The sequence below is a fragment of the Microtus pennsylvanicus genome, chromosome 7, assembly GCF_037038515.1.
Source record: "Microtus pennsylvanicus isolate mMicPen1 chromosome 7, mMicPen1.hap1, whole genome shotgun sequence".
NCBI lineage: Eukaryota > Metazoa > Chordata > Mammalia > Rodentia > Cricetidae > Microtus > Microtus pennsylvanicus.
In genome coordinates this window covers 13,398,502-13,420,109 of record NC_134585.1, presented here as the reverse complement: position 1 = coordinate 13,420,109, position 21,608 = coordinate 13,398,502, and positions in this window count along the sequence as shown.

Genomic DNA, 21,608 nt, shown 5'->3' with positions numbered 1-21,608 from the left:
GGAAGTGTGACAGCAAGATGGGGTACTACATGTATTTTTAACTTCCAATATTTCATCTGTCAGTAGGTTGATCAGGACTTAACCCCATCACTTGTCAAGAGTCACCATATATAACACATGAGTACAGCATGTTTGTACTTGTTAAATAATGACTGTTGGCTTCAATTCAAATCATCATCTTTTTTGGGACAGGAAACAACACGAGTCACACATGATTTTTATTTGATGGCAGAGGTTACTAAAAGAGTAGAAAATATTTGATATTAACCTTATACTGAAACACCAAGGATAGAATATATTTTCATGGCCTCACACATACGGCATCTCCCTAACATTTCAGATTATTGTCTTAAAAAGTCCGTGGCAATTGTGAGACATGCAGACATTTAACAAGTGTAGAAAATTGAAACTTTTAATAGAGTGTCATTTTAGAAATGCCTGGGAAAATATCAGAAAATAACATATGTTTTAAATGTGCTTGCCTTGAAGTCTGCCAGCTTCTTGACACAGATTTAACTTACATAAGTGCCTTTCTTTCGAGCATTTAAGACCCAAGCATTAGTCACTAAGTACCTTTCACTGTTCTCTGGCAACGAAGAGACTGAGGAACATTTTCTAGGTGTCAAGCAGCCTCGTCATCGTCCATAGAGCTCCAGCCAATAGATAATTGCATGTTTCCTAAGAAAATGAAGTGCTTGGACACAGCCCATCTTTACTGCAGGATGTGCCTCTGGCCACGGGAAGCATTTGACAACAAGTTAGAGGACACATTAGCAGTTTCTGGATGCGGAGACTGTGTGACAAAGCCCACAAGACCCTGAAGAGGTGGCTTAGCAACTAAGAGCATTTGATGAGCAAGAGTGAGATTCGGAGTTTTGTCCTAGCATCTAAATGCCAATGCTTGTCTTCAGCACCAGTGGTGACATGGGGATCACTGGAGCTTGTTGGCTTCCAGCCTAGTAAACATTTGAGGGGTTCCAGGTCAGGGAGGGCCACTGTTCCAAATGATAGATAACACCTGCTGTCCACTCATGGTCTCTACGGCTTGGAGTCAAGCTTATATACACACGTGCACACGCATGCATGTACCAATGCACATACTCGCACATATACACACACACCACAGGGTCTTGAACAAACACACCATACACCACAGAAAGAGAGAGATTACACACAGAGAGACACAGAGAGAACAAAATCCATATCTCTAACGGATATAAATTTTTGTCATTTTTTTTACCATAAAACTGTCACTTTGATTTTTAGATAAAACCTCACACAACCTTTCCTCTATGTTTCCAGCTATGATGGGGCACAACAGTATAAACTCTTATTGGTAGTAAATCATGTCGGTTTCTAGCAGAGATTCTTCTCGGAAAGCGGAATAAAACACTTGTATTATAAATGAATAATAACGAAGATATCTGACCCATGTGTTTAAACCTTCTATTTGTAGCTTGTCTTTGTTTGTTTTGTTTAGTTTTTCTCTTTGGGGACCCAACACACAGCTCCCTCCCAAATAAATATGAGGAGACTCATTCTTACTTATGAATGCTAGGCCTTAACTTGGCTTGTTTCTAGCCAGATTTTCTAATTTAAATTAATCATTTACTATGTTTTGGCACTGGGATTTTTATTACCTATCTTTGTTCTATATATATTCTCTTTCCTTCTTACTCCATGACTGACTGTGTGGCTAGGTTATTGGCCCCTGACATCATCCTCTCTTTCTCTTATCCTTGGTTCTCTTTCCTTGCTCTTCTTCTAAGCCTGGACTTCTCCACTTTATTCTCTCTGCCTGGTAACCCATCTATTTTTCTCTCCTGCCTTGCTATTGGCTGTCCAGCTTTTTATTAAGCCAATCAGGTATTTTGGGTAGGCAAAGTAACACAGCTTTAAAGAGTTAAACAAATACAACATAAAAGAATGCAACACATCTTTGCATCATTAAACAAATATTCCCCAGCATAAACAAATGTAATACATCTTAAACTAATATTCCACAGCAGCTATTATTATTCCCAAATGCTTCTAATTTCTGTCAAATAATCTAGGACAATCAAATCTTAGAAGAATGTAGAAACATGCCCCAGATAACAGGCTAAACATGGGTCTCATAACAGTAAATGTGACCTGCCATGCAGTAGAGTTGGGTCTGTTTTATGATTCCTTACAAAGATCTATGAACTCCTGGGACTTCTGTTTCCCAAGTGATAGAGGTCTTGAAGAAGCACAAACCTAATGGTTCACTCTGGGATCCTTGGGCAATTTCAGAGTTGGGATTGTTCACCATAAACACCAACCACATGATTATAAGATTGGAAACTTGAGCCAGCCCATAATACATATTTTGGAGAAAGGAAGAGATTATAGCCAATCAAGGAGCCTATCATATAACCAGTCAATCAACTCTGAAATGAAGCAGGAAAGTATTCTGGGTTGTAATATATATGTTGGGAAGATACCCTTAGCATTTCCTTCCAGATCCTACCTGCTGTGTCTTTTCATTGAGGTTGACTTGTATTATTCTTGATTAAACTGTGATTATATGTGTGATATATTCCTGGGTTCTGATTCTCATTTTTAATTATTAGTAAGCCAATAAGGATAATAGAAAATGCTACATTTCTATCTGATTGGTCAGATCTACAGGTCACAGTGATGGCAGCTGAAATACTCAGGTATATTAAGTAATTTTAAACATCTATACTAAATCTGGTTGGTTAGAAACGAACTCATCTTTCTGGTAACTAACACACATCAAAGAGACTAGAAACCATAGTGAAGCACCTATCCTCCCATCTCTATCAGAGTTATGCATAGTGGATAATTGATGCACTCTCTGCAAAACCATTATTCACCAACTCACCCACTGGAGCTTGAAGTCAAGACATCAACCATTGTCTATGGCATTCAGTATGAAAGTTTCTTTAAAAAAAAATAAAATGAAAATGAAACGATCATATGATGCAGCTGTGGCACTCCTGATGTCTACACAAAGAACTCCAATACAACTTATCACACCCATGCCTATTGCAACAGTGTTCCAAGCAGCTAAGTTATAGAAACAACCTAGGGGTCCCATAAAAGAGGACAGAAAAAGAAGGTATGATAACCTGGAAAGCATGGAGTGTTTTTCAGCTCTAGAAAATAATTAAGTCATGTTCTTTTCGGGAGAGCCGATGCTACATGAGTCATCATATAAGATGAATTAAGGCAATTGCAGAAAGACAATTAATGGCTTTCTACCCTTTGTGGTTCTAAGACTTCACATAGTCAAATATCACTATGTTTGTTTATGTTGGAATATATTTTGAACTGTCTAGGGAGACTATGGGATTTAGGGGTGGGAGATCAAAAATTTTACACTGTCTGGGGAAACCAAGGATGTTTTTCAAAGATATCCCTGCCCTGGGTCTTCGTAGAAATTTTTTCATCTTACGTCTCATAATGTTGCCAGTAAAATACGCTTTTGTCAAGAGTAAGTGTAAGTCTAAGAAGAAAGTAGTTATTATAGTAAATTTTAATTCACTTCAGTCTTCACCTTTTTTTTGTCAGGCATCCCCCTGCCACTCAAATCCATGGTCATTCTCCCTGCAACTTCCCTGCAACTGAGACTATTTTATTTAATTTGCCAACTCCAATTCATCCAAGTTCAGCTCAGCTAGGGACACTTCTGCTGAAAAGTCAATTAGCTAAGTGGGCTTGTTTCTTCAGTCATTTACAAAATTTACAGCAATTCAAGTTGGATTGTATGATTTTAACAGCTTTTGCAGTTTCTAGAACTTTTTAGTTGTCTATCTAACACTTTAGACCAAAATAGCTTTTAAAGATTTTTTTTTTCAAATCACCCTCCACAGCCCTAAAGGAAATCTAGTGTAACTCAAGGATAAGGGTGAAAAACTTTTATTTGCAGGAAAGACAAAGATGAATCATTCGGGAGTATCCACAATTTAGCCATTGGGATAATTGGTTCTTGGAAAAGTACTGCAAAAGAAATTTCCTAGATTTCTTCAATTGTAGGCACTAAAACTTGAAGATTCATACCAACTTTTAGAGGAGAGAAAGTTTGTTTCACCCTGATTATATATTTTTCAGTTCCTAGAAAACTAGATGAGGCCTTGATAATTAGAGAGGGTAGATACAACAGAGAATATTGTGCTTCTTGCACGCTTACTTACAATTGTTAAATTGGAAGTCAAGTAAAAGAAAACAGCAAAATTAGGTATAGTGGGATGGGAATAAAAGGGGAAGTCGGGTGGGAATCTTGGGGGTGAAGGAGATTGACCTGCAAGGGAGAATAGTAGGATAGATACATCTGACAGAGATCGTGCAGATCCAGGCATGGACAAGGTTGGCAGTGGCCACATTTTAAAGGGTTTATTCTTTTCAGCTTTCAGTAGACAACAGCAAGGAAGGCACAACAGCCCAAAGATACTTAACACTGACACTACCAAATCTTTCAGAAAACAGCAGTTCTTGGCCAGAGCAAGACCAAGTCACAGTAGGGTTTTTATCAGAGTTTGGATGGAGACATAGATGGAATACCCACCTGGCTCTCTAGCACCTTTGGAGTAGGAGCATTTAAACTTAAAACCACTGAGCAGACAGTCCACTCTCTTCTTCTCCACCAGTCTATTTTGGGCAAAGTGTTGATGTATCTGAAATTTAGACAGGACTTCTAATTTGCATATTTATCACATTGTCAAATAGTTACTTAAAAATTAACAAAAGCAATTTTGTCTCAAGGTTGCAGATGTGTACCAAAGAGATGATTATACTTAAAATATTACAAACTTAGCTATGGACTGAATGTGATTTTAAAGCATAATGAATAAATAAATTAAAATTAAAAATAAAGCCACTTATTGTCTGCAGGTTCTTCAGCAACTTCACATTTTTTTTGTCATTTCTCATCATGAGGCATCAAATCACGAGGCACAAATAGGAGGTTCTGTAGATAGAGCCTATAGGGAAAGGGGGTAACTAAGTCCATGGAAGGTGCCCACATAAATATCCAATTGGATTTCAGGTAATAGAAATGAACATATAGTTAGTTTTTTTTAGATTTTATAGAAGGTAAATTCAGTACAAAACTTTGGACACACCAACATAGGATACATAATGGTGTATCTTCCTTGAATTTGCCAAATGAACTGGACATTGTGAATGTAATCTTTTCTTGATACTCTCCTTATTGTATATAGCCTTACTATTTAAAGTTTAAAACTCTCTTTTCATTTATACAAAAAGGGGGAAACATTGGGGAATATTTCTTTAATTAACAAAAATGTGCTACATTTGTTTATTCTGTGAAAAATACTTTAACTCTATAAAGGAGTGTTCCATTTGTTTATCTATTTAAAGTTCTATGTTTATTTTGTAAAGATGTGTTGCATTTGCTTTACCTTGCCTGCCTAAGGTATTTGGATTGGTCTAATAAAGAGCTAAAAGGCCAATCATGATGCAGAAAAAGGATAGGGCTGGCAGGCAGAGCTAATAAGTAGAAAGAGAAATCTAGGCTTCAGACAGAACAAGAGGAGGAGGAGGAGGAGAGAATGAGGGCGATGCCTAGGGTCAGCCTACAGAGACAGTAGGAAAGTAATGCATACAGACTGAAAGAAAAGATGGTTAAAAAAAATCCCTGAGGCAAAACACAAATAAAGAGAAAGAGATTTAAAAAGAGCTAAGATAAAGCTGAGCATTCATAACTAATATTAAGTCTCTATGTCATGATTTGGTAGTTGGTTGGTGGCCAAAAAGAAAAGAGCCTGCTATAGCCCAAAGTCTTATAATTTTTAAATTTTCAATTTTTCTATTGGATAATTCTTTTTTAATTTCACAGTAATTTTCAGAAGTGGGACAAGCAGGAAGACACTAGATACTGTTGTTGAATGTATAGATTTAGACTTGACTGATGTCTTACAGAACTCTCAATACTTGATTTTGCAAAGTCCAGTTGTGTGCTCCTAGATAAATGAGTGCCTATAATTTGGTTTCCTTGTATAAAACATTAATATTTTATTGGTAACTACTCATGAGAGCATTAATAGATTACCTGGTACTATGTTCAGCAGCTTCATGGCTCTTGACAAAATGCCTGAGAACACCAATTTGTAGAAGAATATAATATTCTGATTTTCACTAGTGGTTTTCTAAGTTTTAGCCCATGATCCCTGACGCTTGGGACCTGTGATGGAAAAGAACATCACAGCAAATACACGTAGTTGGAAGTTGGCTCACTTCACATGAGGCTGCCGTGTAAATCAAGTTTGAAAGCAAACTGGCAATGTATAGAGATAAATTTTTAAAAATTACATGTATATACCTCCCAGAAATATCAGGATTGTGTGCATTGTCATTTTTCTCAGAGAGATGATAAAATATGCTCATGAAAATACTGAGCATGCTGGTTTGAAAGTGAAATGTCCCCTGGTGGACTTGGGTGTTAAACTGCTTGGTTCCCATTGGTGATACAGTTTGAGGTAAGGGATGGAACTTCGTAACTTGGTTACTTGGTTTGTTGAGGGTGTACATTCATATTTCAAGAATGTTATCCCTGGTAGGTTGGCTCAGCCTAAGTGGATAGCCACACACACACACACATATGCTCGCACGCATGCACACACATGCATGCATGTGTGCATACATGATGGAAAAAACTGGACCTGATGGGTTTAAATTTTTGAAAAAGGGAAGTTGGGTGGATAAGGAAGAAATATCTATGAAGAGTAGGGAAAAATTAATGATCATTACATTGTATGACTTTCTCAAATAACTAATTGGAATGTAAGAAAAATTGGTTTCTTTTAATGCAAATTTTATAAGACTTAAGTTAAATATCTTTCATAGGATATATATATATATATGTATATATATAATGGAAATGATAATTGATTCACTTTTGCTTACTACACTTTGCTTCTTTCCTATAGCCCTAATTTTTATTTCCCTTTAACTTTCCTCATCCTGTATAGGAAATGAATCCTTACAAACTCCAGTCCTTATTACTGTGAGTGGAGTGCCGTTTGAAGAGGGAACTGATAAGAAGCAGAAGACATTTAATCTAAAGTCATCATGATTAGTGAATGTGGCAGGGTTTCCTGAAGCCTCGGTACCTTGGCTGAATCTAAAGAGACTTGGCTCCTCACTAAGGAAATTCGCTCATGGGTCTCTCTGCTCCCAACACAGACATTCCTTGGCTTAATTGACACTGCAAACGCTCCTGGGGGAACTTGAAATAACCTTTAAGAGAGGCCTAATGGCATCTGTTCAAGCTGTTTTCACCTTCAGGGTGGATGCAGTAGGCACACTTTATTATAATGACAGCAATAATTGCCTTTCTAAAGTCGCTCTACAGCATGGCCAGGGGTCACCTGTCTCATTACATGATTGCTGAAAGGAACGGGGCGATATCGCCTCCCTACTCACAGGCAGAGCATATAGATAAACCCAATTCATAAGGCAGTGCTTTACATGACAAGGAAAATGAAGTAGATATGAAGGTTGTGAAGGAAGGTTGTATGGCTTCTGCTGTTTTCCCATCTTTCCTAGAATGTTCCTTCCTTCTTCAGGTCCCCTCCTCCATCAGTTGTAGATCTGAGTTTATCTTATGATACATCCCGTGAGATTACCTTCCACATAATTTTGATGTGGAAGTCCTTGACTTTAGAGGAAAATTCACTTCACAGAGGTTTGTTTTGGTACGTGGTTGGCACACGGCTTGATCTTCTGGTGTCAAGTCCTCTGATTACACATCTCCACCCCTATCGAGAATTATGCTCTTATACACAGTTCTAGACCTTGTTGTTGTTCCTAGGAATTTACATAATGTAATAATGGAATGTGAGGGTGTGATTTAATGAATTGGGAAACATGGTCCTTTGTTGTGTATTTAAAGTTGTGCTACTAAAAAATGATTTTCCTTTCATGTTAGCCCTACTTAAAATATTTATTCTAACTCATCTCTTGCCTGATGTGACCATTAAGAATGTCCATCATTGCCGGACAGTGGTAGCGCACGCCTTTGATCCCAGCACTTGGGAGGCAGAGGCAGGCGGATCTCTGTGAGTTCGAGACCAGCCTGGTCTACAAGAGCTAGTTCCAGGACAGGCTCCAAAACCACAGAGAAACCCTGTCTCGAAAAACCAAAAAAAAAAAAAAAAAAAAAAAAGAAAAGAAAAGAAAAAGAATGTCCATCATTTACGTTAAGGGAAGGCAGGGGGGAGAAGAGACTGTAAATTGTCTTTCTGACAACAGTGTGTTAAGATGGAAAGAATTCGGCTTTCTCTACATGATTATTACAAAGCACTGCCTTCTGTGTGTGCACGTGTGTATGCATGTGTATGTGTGTGTGTATGCATGTGATTGTGTGTGCGTTTGTGTATGCATGTGATTGTGTGTGCGTGTGTGCATGCACATGAGTGTGTACAGGCTTGAATATCACAAGTACCCAGCCTAAAAGTAATGTGCTATGTCAAATTATTTGAAGTATTTGATTAACTCCTATTCCCAGAGATGTTATAATGAAAGAGATAGTTTCTTTGAATGAAGGTGAAGCCACTGACTGTAGTCACAAACTTCTGGTCTCCTTATTGTTCCCACCCAACAGTTCATCCATGATCTGTTACTCTGAACAGAAAGTCCAGGAACAACAGAAACTTTTTGGATTGTGACCTGCAAGAGCAAGCACTTCTGAAATGATGGAATCATAGCCAAGGAAGTGTGCATACATGGAAACTTCCCCAGGAACTGAGTTCATTCTGGATGGTATCATAACATATCAAAAATGCATAACACAACTCTATTTCTGTCAGCCGGAATGGATACTGCCAGAAGGCTGACAGTGATTGGAATAAGAATTATAAATATTTCATCCTCCAAAATGAGTTCATAGAACTTTGAGAAAAGCCAATCTTGTATAAATGTGGTCATGCTAAGACTGATGACTAAATTCTTGCTTCTGAGATGTACTTCTACTTTGCTATGAAAATGGAATACATAATATAAAAATGGATAACTTTGGTTGAGTGGTACAAAACAACGGGGACTTTTCTAGATGGTTCATGTGTATGCGTTATCTTTTCTATTGTTTACAAAACAAATCCCATTTTTCATGTAAGGAAACAGTGACAAAGATAAAGTAACTCATGTAAGTCATAGTAAGTTATAGAACCAGTAGTCAAGAAGTCTGGCTTGCAGCCCATTTGTTTTAACACTATGCATGTGAGCCTTCCACTGCGGTATGTCAAATCATTTTTGCTCGGTACATCTTGAAAAGTTTTGAAAACACAGTAGCAAATTTTAGGCTGTGTATAGTTTTTAATTACCATATAACCCATTACTAAAAAAGAAGGATACATCAGTTTTCACTACTTTGTTATAGCATTTAGTTCAAACAACCCTCTCTCTTCCTCGCTTGAAATATATCCTATTAAGTTATTATATGAAAATGTATTGTCAATCAACTACTCACCATCTGCATTATTTAAACATAATATGTTTTGTACTCCATTGGTGGGACAGCAATCTGTCAATAAACACACTGCTCTGATGTGCAGACAGGCAAATTAAAGTTAGTGGAAACATCTCAGTACCTAGCATTTTCTTAAATCACTAGATCTGAAGTTAGTGGGGATATTACAAAACCATGGAGAAAAATTCTGCAGCTTTCATTTGACTGCAGATTTATGGACATAATTCCATGCTGGACTATGAGAACATCTTTTCCTATTCACATGCATAAAGCAGCACATGTTTCTTTCTTTGAGGGGATATTAAGTAACTGGGCCTTCCCAAGGCATAGCACAGTAGAATGAATATAAATTCTGGAGTCTTGATTAGTTGGTGAGGCCAGCAAGGCTACTGAGTCACCAGCAAGTCCTGGCTGTGAATTTTAGAGGTGTTACTTTCATGGAGAACAGGGTTGGAGAAAAGAGAGTGTTGACAATTATAATGTCTTCCTGTGTTTCATTATCTTCTGTGATTTAGAGTTGAGGTGGTAGTGCAGATAATGTGGTGTTTAAAGTTGATATACTATTAAGTTTATAACTTTAGTATGATTTAGACTGTTCTCCTGAAAGAACACTCATCTCCGCTCTTCAATTGATAAGCCCGTGGAAGCTCAGTCAGCTAGCTCACATGGCTTAGTGAGCAGAGTCAGATGATTGGTGATTTTCTAGTGTTAGCCACTTCTCTCACTGCGGTGATGTAATGCCTGAAAAACAATTTATAGAAGAATTTCGTCTGCTTCACCAAATGAGGGCCCAGGCACTCATGGCTGGGAAGACATGGAAGCAGGAACGGGAGGCAGCTGGTTGCATTGCCTCTGCAATCAGGAAACAGAAAGATAGGAATACGGGTGCTCAGCTCACTTTCTCCTGTGTCCAGTCCTGGCTCAGTACATCTAAGTTGAGCATCTCTCTTCAGGTAAACCATTGTGAAAATATGCACACACATGCAACCAGCCCTGTTCCTGTGGTGATTCTGAATCCAGTCTCTTTCACAGTGAATTGTTGTCATAACATTAGTAACAATACAGAGCTAGACAGTAGAGTCTTCATTTGCATTCAGAGGTCCACAGAAATTTAGCTGCATTAGACACTATGCCTTTTCTAAGTGTTAGTAGTTCAATAGGAAGAACTGTTGAGATAGCTTCCTTTGGCTTTAATATTTAGACATAACTTCTGAGCCATCCAAAATCAATAGATGATTTTGGTAATTGTAAACCAGTTATTTGAAATTTTATTCATAAACTCTTAAACATCTTTCAGGGGTTAACTGGTAGGGTATCAAAGCCTTTGATGTTGGGGCCACACAATCTTCACAACTGTGCTTAGTAGAAGGAATTTTTGCTATCTCTATGTTTCATTTATGGAAACAACAGTATAGAAACTATAGTTTCAAAGTTCTATTAAAGAGGTTTGAACTCAAGATTCAAACTCCGAGATTCTTACAAGATTCAGTTCTGGTACAATATGACAACAACATCATGAGCATATTTCATCTGAAATATTCGAAGTGCACAAAGAACATGAAAATAATCCCATGTTCCCAAGACACAGGGGTAAGGCTTTTCAACTGTGAAAATGCAGCCCTAACAGAGTAGGGGTTGTAGCAAAAGTCCTAACAGAGTAGGGGTTGTAGCAAAAGCAGCACACATAGCAACACAAAAACTCAGTTGTCAGTTTCATGTTTGGTCTTGAGAATTTCTAGAATAAGTGTTTATGTTTACCAATAAGACTGATTCCACAGCATAGAGGGGAAAAAAGTAGAGTTGAGTTCTCCACTGAGTAAGGTCACCTAGAATTGAAGTGTGCGGTGGAAAGAAAACAAACTAAATAAAGCCTTAGCTTTCATTTTGCAACCACTGCCTAGAATTTCCCCCCAAATAAATCTTCCTTTGTTATGATGGATAGCTGAGAAAATTGAACTGAGGTATGCACTAATACCTGAACCCAATTCTTTCCCATTCCGGCTCACATGAGAGAATTGTAAGCTGTCCCTTCCAGGTTCCATTGGCACTGCCAGTGAACTCTATTTTTGTGCTTCTGAGTGACACCCTCCAAGCCAACCAGTGATCGAACACTCTTGTATTTGTGGGGCCTTCTTGATTTTTCAGGTTCACTAAGAAGTATATACCTTGGCAGTTAAATCCACTAGGAAAACTTGACGTAAAGAAAATTGACTGATAACTAGAAACAGCTGATGGGGACTTATCTCAGTACTTTGTGAGAGAGATTAACAGAGTAAAATCTAATTATAGTGCTTAGAGCTGAGTACAGTATTCCTGGATGAATCCGATCAGAGAAGAAACAACAGATGAGGATTGATGGATAAGAAGGAACTTAGTCTCTATTTGTATGTTTCTTATTTGCTCTAGAATGGCAGCCAGAAGAACTTGCCACAAAGACAGAGGAGAATCTCTCTCTGCTCTCAGTTAAAACTGAAATTAGAATTCGGTTCCTGAAACAAATTTTATTCACCGATGACGTTTTTATCCTAAATATGTAAAAATTATATATCAAAGGATAAGGGAAATGCCTGCAATTTTCTCACAAGTAAAAATTTGCATTAATTATTCTGCTTTTCATCAAAACATTCTCTTGAGCAGACTGGCCTTGATTTGAAATTAGAAGGTATGAAAGAAAAGATTTTTGAGCCTCCTTTTGGGCTTGGTTGGTTTTAGATGCTGTTGTGTATGTATGTACATGTGTGAGTAGTATGTATAAGGGCTTTATGTGCATATGTGTGTATGCCCATAGGTGAGGAGGGCTGATGTTGACATTTGGCCTTGTCCATCACTTTCCACCTTGTATACTGAAGCAGGGCCTGTTGTTGAAGGTTGAACTTCCCTCATTTTGCATTACAGGTGGCCATTGCACCCACCCACCTTACACTTAGGATTCGGGAATCTGAAGTCCAGAAGGCTGTATGGCAAGTGCTTTACCCACTGAGCCAACTTCCAGCACCTACTTCTTGTACCCATAATAATGATCAAACCACCATGCCTTATACTTGGTTATTTTACCAATTGCTTGGCAAAAGAAAATTTTAAACTAATGTCCATTCTTTTACCTAGCATTTAAGCATGGTAAAATTATTATTGCACAATAAGCTATCATGTGCAGAGTTGAATATTACTCCCTTTATACATAACTTATTATGGCTAGTATTTATTAAAGTTTCACATATTTTATTGGAGAAAGTACCATGTATCTTAAACTGAAATACAAAATTTCAAAAAGTTTTAGCCATCATCCTTATTCATGTGTCTTTTTAAAAGAGATTTTTTTTTATTCTAAATATCTTTTCTATGCTTTAGGCAAACAAAGTGCTCTTCTGGGTGTAAGGCATTTGGGTTAAGGCTCTAAGATGCATTAAATCCACAGTGATGTGATTCTATTAGGGTAGACAGAGTGTTCATTAAAGGCAGTAAATCCTGAGCTGTGACTCTTCTGTGCTGTGTATTCTTAGGGCAAAATGCTTTTCTCATTTTTATGATGTGAGAAAGAAGATAGTAAAGTAAAAGTACATGTTCTTAGTAGAAAATTGAGGATAATAAATGATAAGGAAATATAAGTTTTGCCTTTCAATGGCTTATCTAGCTTCATAGTTTTAAATTATCCTATAAAATGGGAACATTTGAGGATACCTAAGTACCCAAGGACACTGAATAAGTGCATGCCATAAGTGTTCTACAGTTAAAATCTTCACAGTGTTGCTACTTGTAAACAGTGTCAGAAATTGTGATGTAGTAAGAACATGTTCTATATTAGGCAACATTTAATTATTAATTATCATTATGCTTGCAATAGAGTGTTAAAAATAGAAAACTTAAAAAATACTTATAGATAAGCAAAGGGTAGCTTTGTTTCTAAATCTTCCTGGGATCTACATAAGATGTTGTGTGAGGCTAGTGGCAATAATGAAAGATTAAATTGATTCTCAAGGAATATAACTTTCTTTGACTTAGCATTTACCCTTCAATGATATATTTTCAATTTTCAGAATTGATTGTCTTAGCCACTGGTCTATCACTGTGAAGATGCACCATGACCAAGGCAATTCCTCCAAAAGAAAGGATACAATTAGGAACTCGCTTGCAATTTTAAAATTTTAGTCCATTATGGCAAGAAACGTGGCAACACACGTGCTACTGGAGCAATAATTTAGAGAGAGCTACACCATGATTGGGAGGAGAGAGAGAGAGAGAGAGAAAGAGAGAGAGAGAGAGAGAGACTGAGGCTGAGATGGGTTATTGGGTTATTGACACCTCAAGCTCAACCTCCAGTGCTATGGGACAATGGTCTTGTACCCTGTAAAGATTTGTCACTTGTACTGATTTAATAAAATGTTGATTTTCCAGTAGCCAGGCAAGAAGTATAGGCAGAATAACCAGAACAGGAGAATTCTGAGAAGAGGAAAGGCTCAGTCTCCAGTAGTAACCCAGACCAAGAGGAAACAAGAAGAGAATGCCTCACTAATAAAAGGTGCCAAGCCACGTGGATAACCAGACAATAATTATGGGTTAATGTAAATTATAAGAGTTAATAAGAAGCCTTAGTGAAGATCATTTCCCATTCTGTAGGCTGTCATTTTGTTTTGTTGACAGTGTCCTTTACTTTACATAAGCTTTTCAGTTTCAGGAGGTCCCATTTATTAATTGTTTTTCTCAGTGTCTGTGCTACTGGGATTATATTTATAATGAGGACCCTAAGAGAGACATACATAGATCAAATCTACATGGATAGTAGTAAAAGACAAGATATCCTGAGGAAATTGGGAGCATGGGGACCTTAGGAGAGGGTTGAAGGGAAGGGGGAGGCAGGGAGACAGGCAGAGAAAAATGTAGAGTTCAATAAAAATCAATAAAAAGGGGGGGAAAGCCTTAGCTAATAGGCCAACCAGTTTATAATTAATGTAAGCCTCTGTGTGTTTCTTTAAAACTGAACAGCTGTGGGACTGGGTGGGACAGAGGCCTCAATCAATACCACAGTAACATATGCCGTTTAATAAGGTCACACCTCTTGGTCCTTCAAAGAGTTCCACTCCCTGTGAATAAGCATTAAAATATATGAGCCTATATGGCCATTATCATTGAAACCACTTCACCAGTCCTAACATTAAAAAGTAAAACTGACAAGGACAGAAAGAACAATTTATGCCAAGATCATACTATCACACCAAAGGTTATATATATATATATATATATATATATATATATATATCCTTTTCCATATATATGTATATATATGGGAAAATATACATGAGCATGAGCATTTTAGCAGCCGCATTATAGTATTCCTTTTTAGTCAATATAAATAACTTTCACTCTTTCAAATTTCTTTGAACTTCCACACCTTTCCAATTAATCCCATGTGTATGATGTATGACTTCATTAGATACATGAAGCATATTTCTCCTGTTTTTAAATCACTCTTTTCACATTTTGAAATCTATGTTTAATCAGTTTTCAGTAATCCTATTTTTTATTCCTTAGTTGCAATATCATAAACTCTGTGCATTTTTCTAACAGACTCCTCAGCTAACTCGTTTGAGAAACTTGTCACTCATGAGGTCATCTAATGGCACTTTCCTTCAGTAGCAAACCCTTCAAATATCTTCTGCATAATTTCCTTAACAAATCATAATTTCAGAAAATGTCCTCCTCATCTTCATCCTCTGCACTGATTCCCACTGTCTGTGTGAATTTAATGATGGGCGGGCAAAGGGCATATACTCAAAGTTGCCAATCTCAGCTTCCTGTTATTTTTAGGCATAATTAATACTCTAGCTTCCTAGCTATTCAGATCCCTTTAGTAATCTATTTTCTACATTAGGAAAGATTTGTTTGATTCTCGTTCCATTTTAGTTTTGTGCTCTTTTCATTGTCCTTTGAGCTCTTATTAATGTGGATATTAAGATAGAAAACCAGTCAGTAGAGGCAGAAGAAACAGCTTTAGCTTATATATGTGATAACAGCTTGGTGACCACCTGTCACATATTTTACATTAGCTCTTATAATTGCTAAAATTTTTTGCCTCTGCTATATTCTTTATTATCATACAATTTATACCAGATAAATAATTTGTAATATAGAATTTTCCTCAAATAAAGCTATCACTTCTCCAGTATTTCCATACCAATTCTTTCATATGAAGACAGTATTTTTTCTAATAATATACATCTTAATATTCTGATTCCTTGAAGTATAGATAAAAGAAGAAAAGAAAACTGCTACATGAAAGTATTTTATTACAGCATAAAGAATTTCACTCATCTATTTAGGCCAGGACCCTTAATATTAATTATTAATATATTCTCTAATAAATCATGTTTACTCCATGGTCCCTCAAAGGTTGGCTTTGAAACCTTCATTCTGCCATAGTTCTATCCATTTTTGAGTCACCTTTGTAAACAAAGGGCAACTGTATCATTTAGTCCGAAAATCTCAGTCCTTGGTGATGGATAGCTTCAAAGTAGTAGCAAATAGTCACTGTTAAAGATGGCCACGTTGTTAGACCACACCTATATAGAGGAACAATCCATTGGGCAGCTGGCAGGATGGGTTTCATTCAACCGTATTTATTGTCAACAATGAAAAAGAACCATTCAATGAAAAGAAACCATTGTAAAGATACAGAACTTACTATGAAAGTACTGATGTCTCATGTAAGATCACAATTTCAAGCATACAGGCTCAACTCAGGCTTTTGTGGTCAGAGTGAAAGAATTAGATTGCATGTTGTTGGGAAAGCCACTTGGGTCATTTGGGCTGCTCAACAGTTCAGACCCAAAATAATCATTCAGAAACTGTATTAATTAAATCACTACTTGGCCTATTAGCTCTAGCTTTTTATTGGCTAGCTCTTACATATTAATTTAACCTATTTCTATTAATCTGTGCATCACCATGAGGTCGTGGCCTACAAGCAGTTTCAGCAAGTCTATCTTTGGCTGCAGCTCCTTGGCTCCCATCTGATTCCACCTTCTTCCTTGCAGGATTCAGTTTAGTTTTTCTCCACTTAGCTTTGTTCTATCCTATCAGGCCAAGCCAGTTTTCTTTATTTGTTAATGGTAATCACAGCATACAGACAGGAATCACACATTAATTGTATAAGGCCCGGAAGGAGCAGTCACTTTCACTGAGGAAGCCAGCATGTGGCCTTTCATCTGACAGCAAGGTCTATCCCTGCCCTAACTAGCACAGCCTCAATGCATTGTTTCTGTTCCCTCTGAGAAGGCAAGGGTCTCTGGGTGCAGGGAATTGGCCTGGCATTCTGGTTTCACTGTCAGACACACAGAGTAAAGGACGACCTTGAGAAATTCTCTAGGCTCTCGAGTTTCTGCCCTCACCTTTCAATAAAGCAATGGATTTGGAGCAGCTTGCTTTATTTCTAGAAGACAGAAGCAAAAATCCATTATTTAACAATAATATTTCCTGTGAGAGCTTTTCTTACATGTCAAGGTAACGCTTCTTTAATACTAACATCTTCTTTTACTTATGATTTATTATTATAAAAAAAACTTAGAAATTGTCAGTATTTTGAGCAGAGACCACAGAAACAACAACAAAACCAATTAGTTGTGATTAGAATAATTGGCAACAGCAGTTGTGTGGGGAAACATTTGCTCAGGACACAGAACTATCAAAACGCACAAACAAGTTTGGTCTTAAGTTTTGTTTTTATTCAAAGGAATTTTTAGGAGGTCAAACTTGAATGTCTCCTTGATGCTAGGGAAGTAAATTACTTTTCACCTTTATGCACACCTTACTGATGTAAGAGTGAACAAGGGCTGAGCTTTCCACTTCCCTTCCTTCTCTTTCTATTCACCATATAGTTCAATTTGGGTACCTACTGCAGCTAGGCTCCTTTGTTTTTGAATACTTGGTCCTGAAACCTGAAGAAATGTTCTCCCCCTGGAACCCACAATTGCTTTGCTTCTTCTTACTGGCTTCATTACATTCTTGAATTGATTTTTTTTTTGTGGCTGCTGAAGATATTCTGCTATAGTCTTTCATTTCTCTGGAGTATATAAGCAGGTCCATCAGTACAAAGAAGGAAGTTATACCTACTCCCTGTGTCTGTGAGTTAACTCTGACTCTTCTGCTCCCACTGCCTGTGGCGATCAAATTAGTTATGTTGGCTTCTACTTTCCAATTGGTGGAGTTCAATAAATGATAGATTTGGCTGTAAATCTCTTCTCTGACCCAGGCAGCTAATTATAACTTCACTTTCACCTCGGGTTTCCTTTTGTTTGTGGTAATGTAAGTGTGAATTAATTCTATCTGTTGAGACTGACGTTTACACTCCAATAAAGGCAGTGTCATGTGTGTCTTAAGATCAAACCAATCGCACATCGAGACCAGTCAGGCCACTAATAAACTAAACACATCCATGTTCAATGAGCAAAATTGATCATATTACACTCACTGCACTCCGGCATGGTGTCCTTTCTTAGCATTGTTCGAGAAGTCAATGTTAAGTGGGCTATTTATAAAATACCACAGCCTGGTTTGGGGGATCTGAAGAGCACATTGCAAGGCAGAGATTTGCTCAGAATTGCAGTTTATCGCACCAAAGCCTCAATCAGTGGGCACAGTCAGCTAGGACCTTGAAGCAATTCTTAGCAACCAACTTGCCCTTGGTGTTGCCTAGTTTTCTAACACATAGCTGTATCTTTCTTGGGCAGGTCTTTCCTTCATCAAATAATTAAATGGATAACGCTTATTCTAAATCATTTAGGTATTGATAAAGAAATATTTTCAATGTGGCAGGGAGCAAAACAGGAATGTGTTGGCTTGAGTTTCAAAGTGTATTGTTAGTACAAATTTAGATTTTCTCAGACAAAAATTTTTTCATTAAAATATTCTTAAGATTGGGTGTTTTGCCCAGGAACTGTCCTGCAACTTCAATTTATATTCTTCTAAGATAATTTAATGTTATTATTGCACTAAGGAAATATGTGGAAAATAGAACAGTCTGAGAATGCACAAAGAAAGAACCCATGCACAGTGTGAGTATTTGTGCACAGGTACACATGCGTTGTTTGTTTTTTAAAATGAAATAGTAAATTATTATAAACTACCAAAGGCATAGGAGAAGAAAACTTAAGAACCACTGGCCTGACTTGCAGCCTCATGGCTATTCATTTTCAAAGGCCCAGGAATTGGGATTAAATAAAATAAAGGAACACTCCCTAAAAAAATGGTATTTGTAAGTGTTGGCCTGATGTTCCCTGGTTATGACTGAGCTGGTCATTACTTCCCATGTAGTCTCCCAGCAGAACATGCCAGCTTATAGGCAGCTTTTTAATAAAACAGAGAAAGTTTTTACCTACAACTTGGTAAGCTGTTACTCTTTATGTACAGAACAGTAGTCAGTGGGCTTATTGTACCTACAGGCTGTAACTCCCTTATTAGTGTTCTGCTCACTGTATGAAAAAGAAGAACAAACTTCTGAGTGTTTTAAAACCTACCTTAAAAGTCTATATTAAATTCATAACACTGGAATATAAAACAAATACATTCTGTCTCTCTCTTTCCTCTCTTTCTGTTCCATATGTCTGTTCTATGTCTGTATCTACTTCATACGTGTGTGTGTTCCACATACGTGCATGTTTGTATGTGTTTGTGAATTCCATGTATATGTGCATGTATGTGTCCCTCAAAATTTAAGGACTAAACTGATACATAGATACATAAATCTCATTACACCAGTATGTAATGAATTGCACTAAATGGAATGAGGCATTCCAAACATAAAATTTAGATACTGCATTCCTATGACATGTAAAAGGCAAGTTTTAGTGATGATTATTTCCACATATTCAAAATCTTGTTTTAAACAATGAAAATCAACTCCAATGCAGACATTGCTTGTTCCCATCCCTGGAAACATCAGAAAGTCATGTTGCTGGATGTCAGAGATGGGTGACAGGAGGTCCAGGTGCTTCCAGGACTCAGAGGCTGCTCTCAGTGCCACAGCATCTTTCTTCTGTTCTTAAGGAATCATGTTGACATGGCTATGAACTCTCGTCAGAACCAGGGTTAGAGTCATATAGTAAATTTATAGTCCCCACTAGGGCGATAAGGATACAGTTGGGTGGAGGCCAGTTTTAGGAGGAACGTCAGGAGGCCTTGTGTCAGGAACATCAGGGACCTTGGTGGCTTTTGTAGAATGTGGAAAATACAGACTTTCATTGCTGTATAACAGTAGTTAATGTGTCTGGCAGCTTTGTGCCGCTGACGGAAAGTATTTCATATACAAAGAGAAGGGGCTTGCTGTTCAGGCCTTTCCCGTCTGTGATGGATTGTCCTGTGGTCTAGGGTGGCACAGAAAACAATGATGGGAGTTTGAAGCACAGTAAATGTGGCCTAGCCAACCAAATTACCAGGAGACAAGTGTGAGGAGCATGGAGACAGGACAGCCAGAGCACCACCACACTTAATGTCCTAAGGATCTCCCCCAAGATCCAATGCCTTAGAGGTCCCACCACCCTTAAGTACCTAAACACCTTCCCTGGGACTACATGCCTTGGTAGACTTATCTTCTCCAGACTGAAAACCACCATGGAGTGAGGCTTTAACATATGGGCCTAGAACTTAACTTGGGGAAAATAAGCAGCTATAGGTGCCCTCCTTTCCACTGGCACCAAAAGGTTCTCAATGACATCACAATGAAAAAAATTCATTGCATCCCTCAGCATTCTCAAAACGTTATCTGCCCCAGCACTGTGAAACATGCAAGCCCAAATATTCCCTAATACCCACAGCAAACACAACTCGGAAGTCTTGTGATTTTTTTCAAAAGAATTTTGCATGCTTCCAAGATAAAAATGATTGAACATATACAGGCTTATATGCATATTTATAAAGAGAGAAATGGGAAAACATTAAGGAGTGGTTGGCCCAGAGCACACTGTGCTGGCATACCGGTCCAGAAAAGCTTGGACAATCTCACTTCTGTGGGTTTGCTAGCCATTGCTCATGTACCCCGGATAGTATGCATGTTGCGTGACTCAACAGGTGGCACACAGTGTTGGTAGCACTAACAACCTGATCTGCACTGTCGTCTCATTTTCACACTATAGATTCCTGCAAGTTGCTATCGGAGCTGAGATCTGGGACTCTGTCTCCATGTCACAGTCGGTGACATTCCCTTGAAATCTTTGTGGAAGCAACCATGATGCCACTACCCATGTATTCTGCATACTGAGTCAGTCAATCCTATGAGCTGTGACCAGACACACAAGAGTCACAGCTTCAGTAACCTCAGAGTCACTTGTCAGGACACAATTAATGTACCCATTGGTAGTTTTAAGCACACAATGTATCTTGCGAGAATATTTTTTTCAAAATGAAACCTTGAGAAAGGATTATGTTTTTATCTTTTTGTTCCTGTGACAGAGAGGACAGTCTGGCAGTCTCCTCCAGGGCCCTCCAGATGTCTCTGTGCTGAGACAGTAAGAAGCACTTAGCTTCTTGTGCTGGCCATTAGCAGCTATATCCACTTTTCTAGCCAAGCAGCAATCTTCATCTCCTCCTTTTTACTACCAACTCGCATTGAATATGTGATGGCAAGTAGCAAAATTTCCCATTTACAGTCTGAACACTGTGCTGCCCCAGAGCCTCTTGTATCAGATAAACTTCTTTAAGTTCAGCTCCCCATAAAGTCTTGCATGATAGACAAAACGTATCCCATTCTTGTCATGTGAAGCACAAGAGTGTATTCTAGTTCTGTCTCCAAGAGAATCCTGAAACTCATGAGGCTCTCCACTCTCCACATTCCCAAAGAGAGTCACCCACTAAACTTAGCCCATTGCATTTGGCAACTTCTTTATCTCACGACAAAGTGTTCCACACTCTTTTCATTAGTTCTGACAGTCAGTGTTGACTTTTCATTTGACAAGATCTACATCACATCATCTAGGACACAAATTTTTGGGGACATGTTTAAGGAAGTTTCTAGACTGGGTTAACTGAGGCAGGAAGACCCATGCAAGTATTCATGACACTATTCCATGGGGTGAAATCAGGGACTAAGTAAAAAAAGAAAGCACAAGCTAAGCACCAGCATTAATCTCTCTGGTTGCAGAAGTTTCAA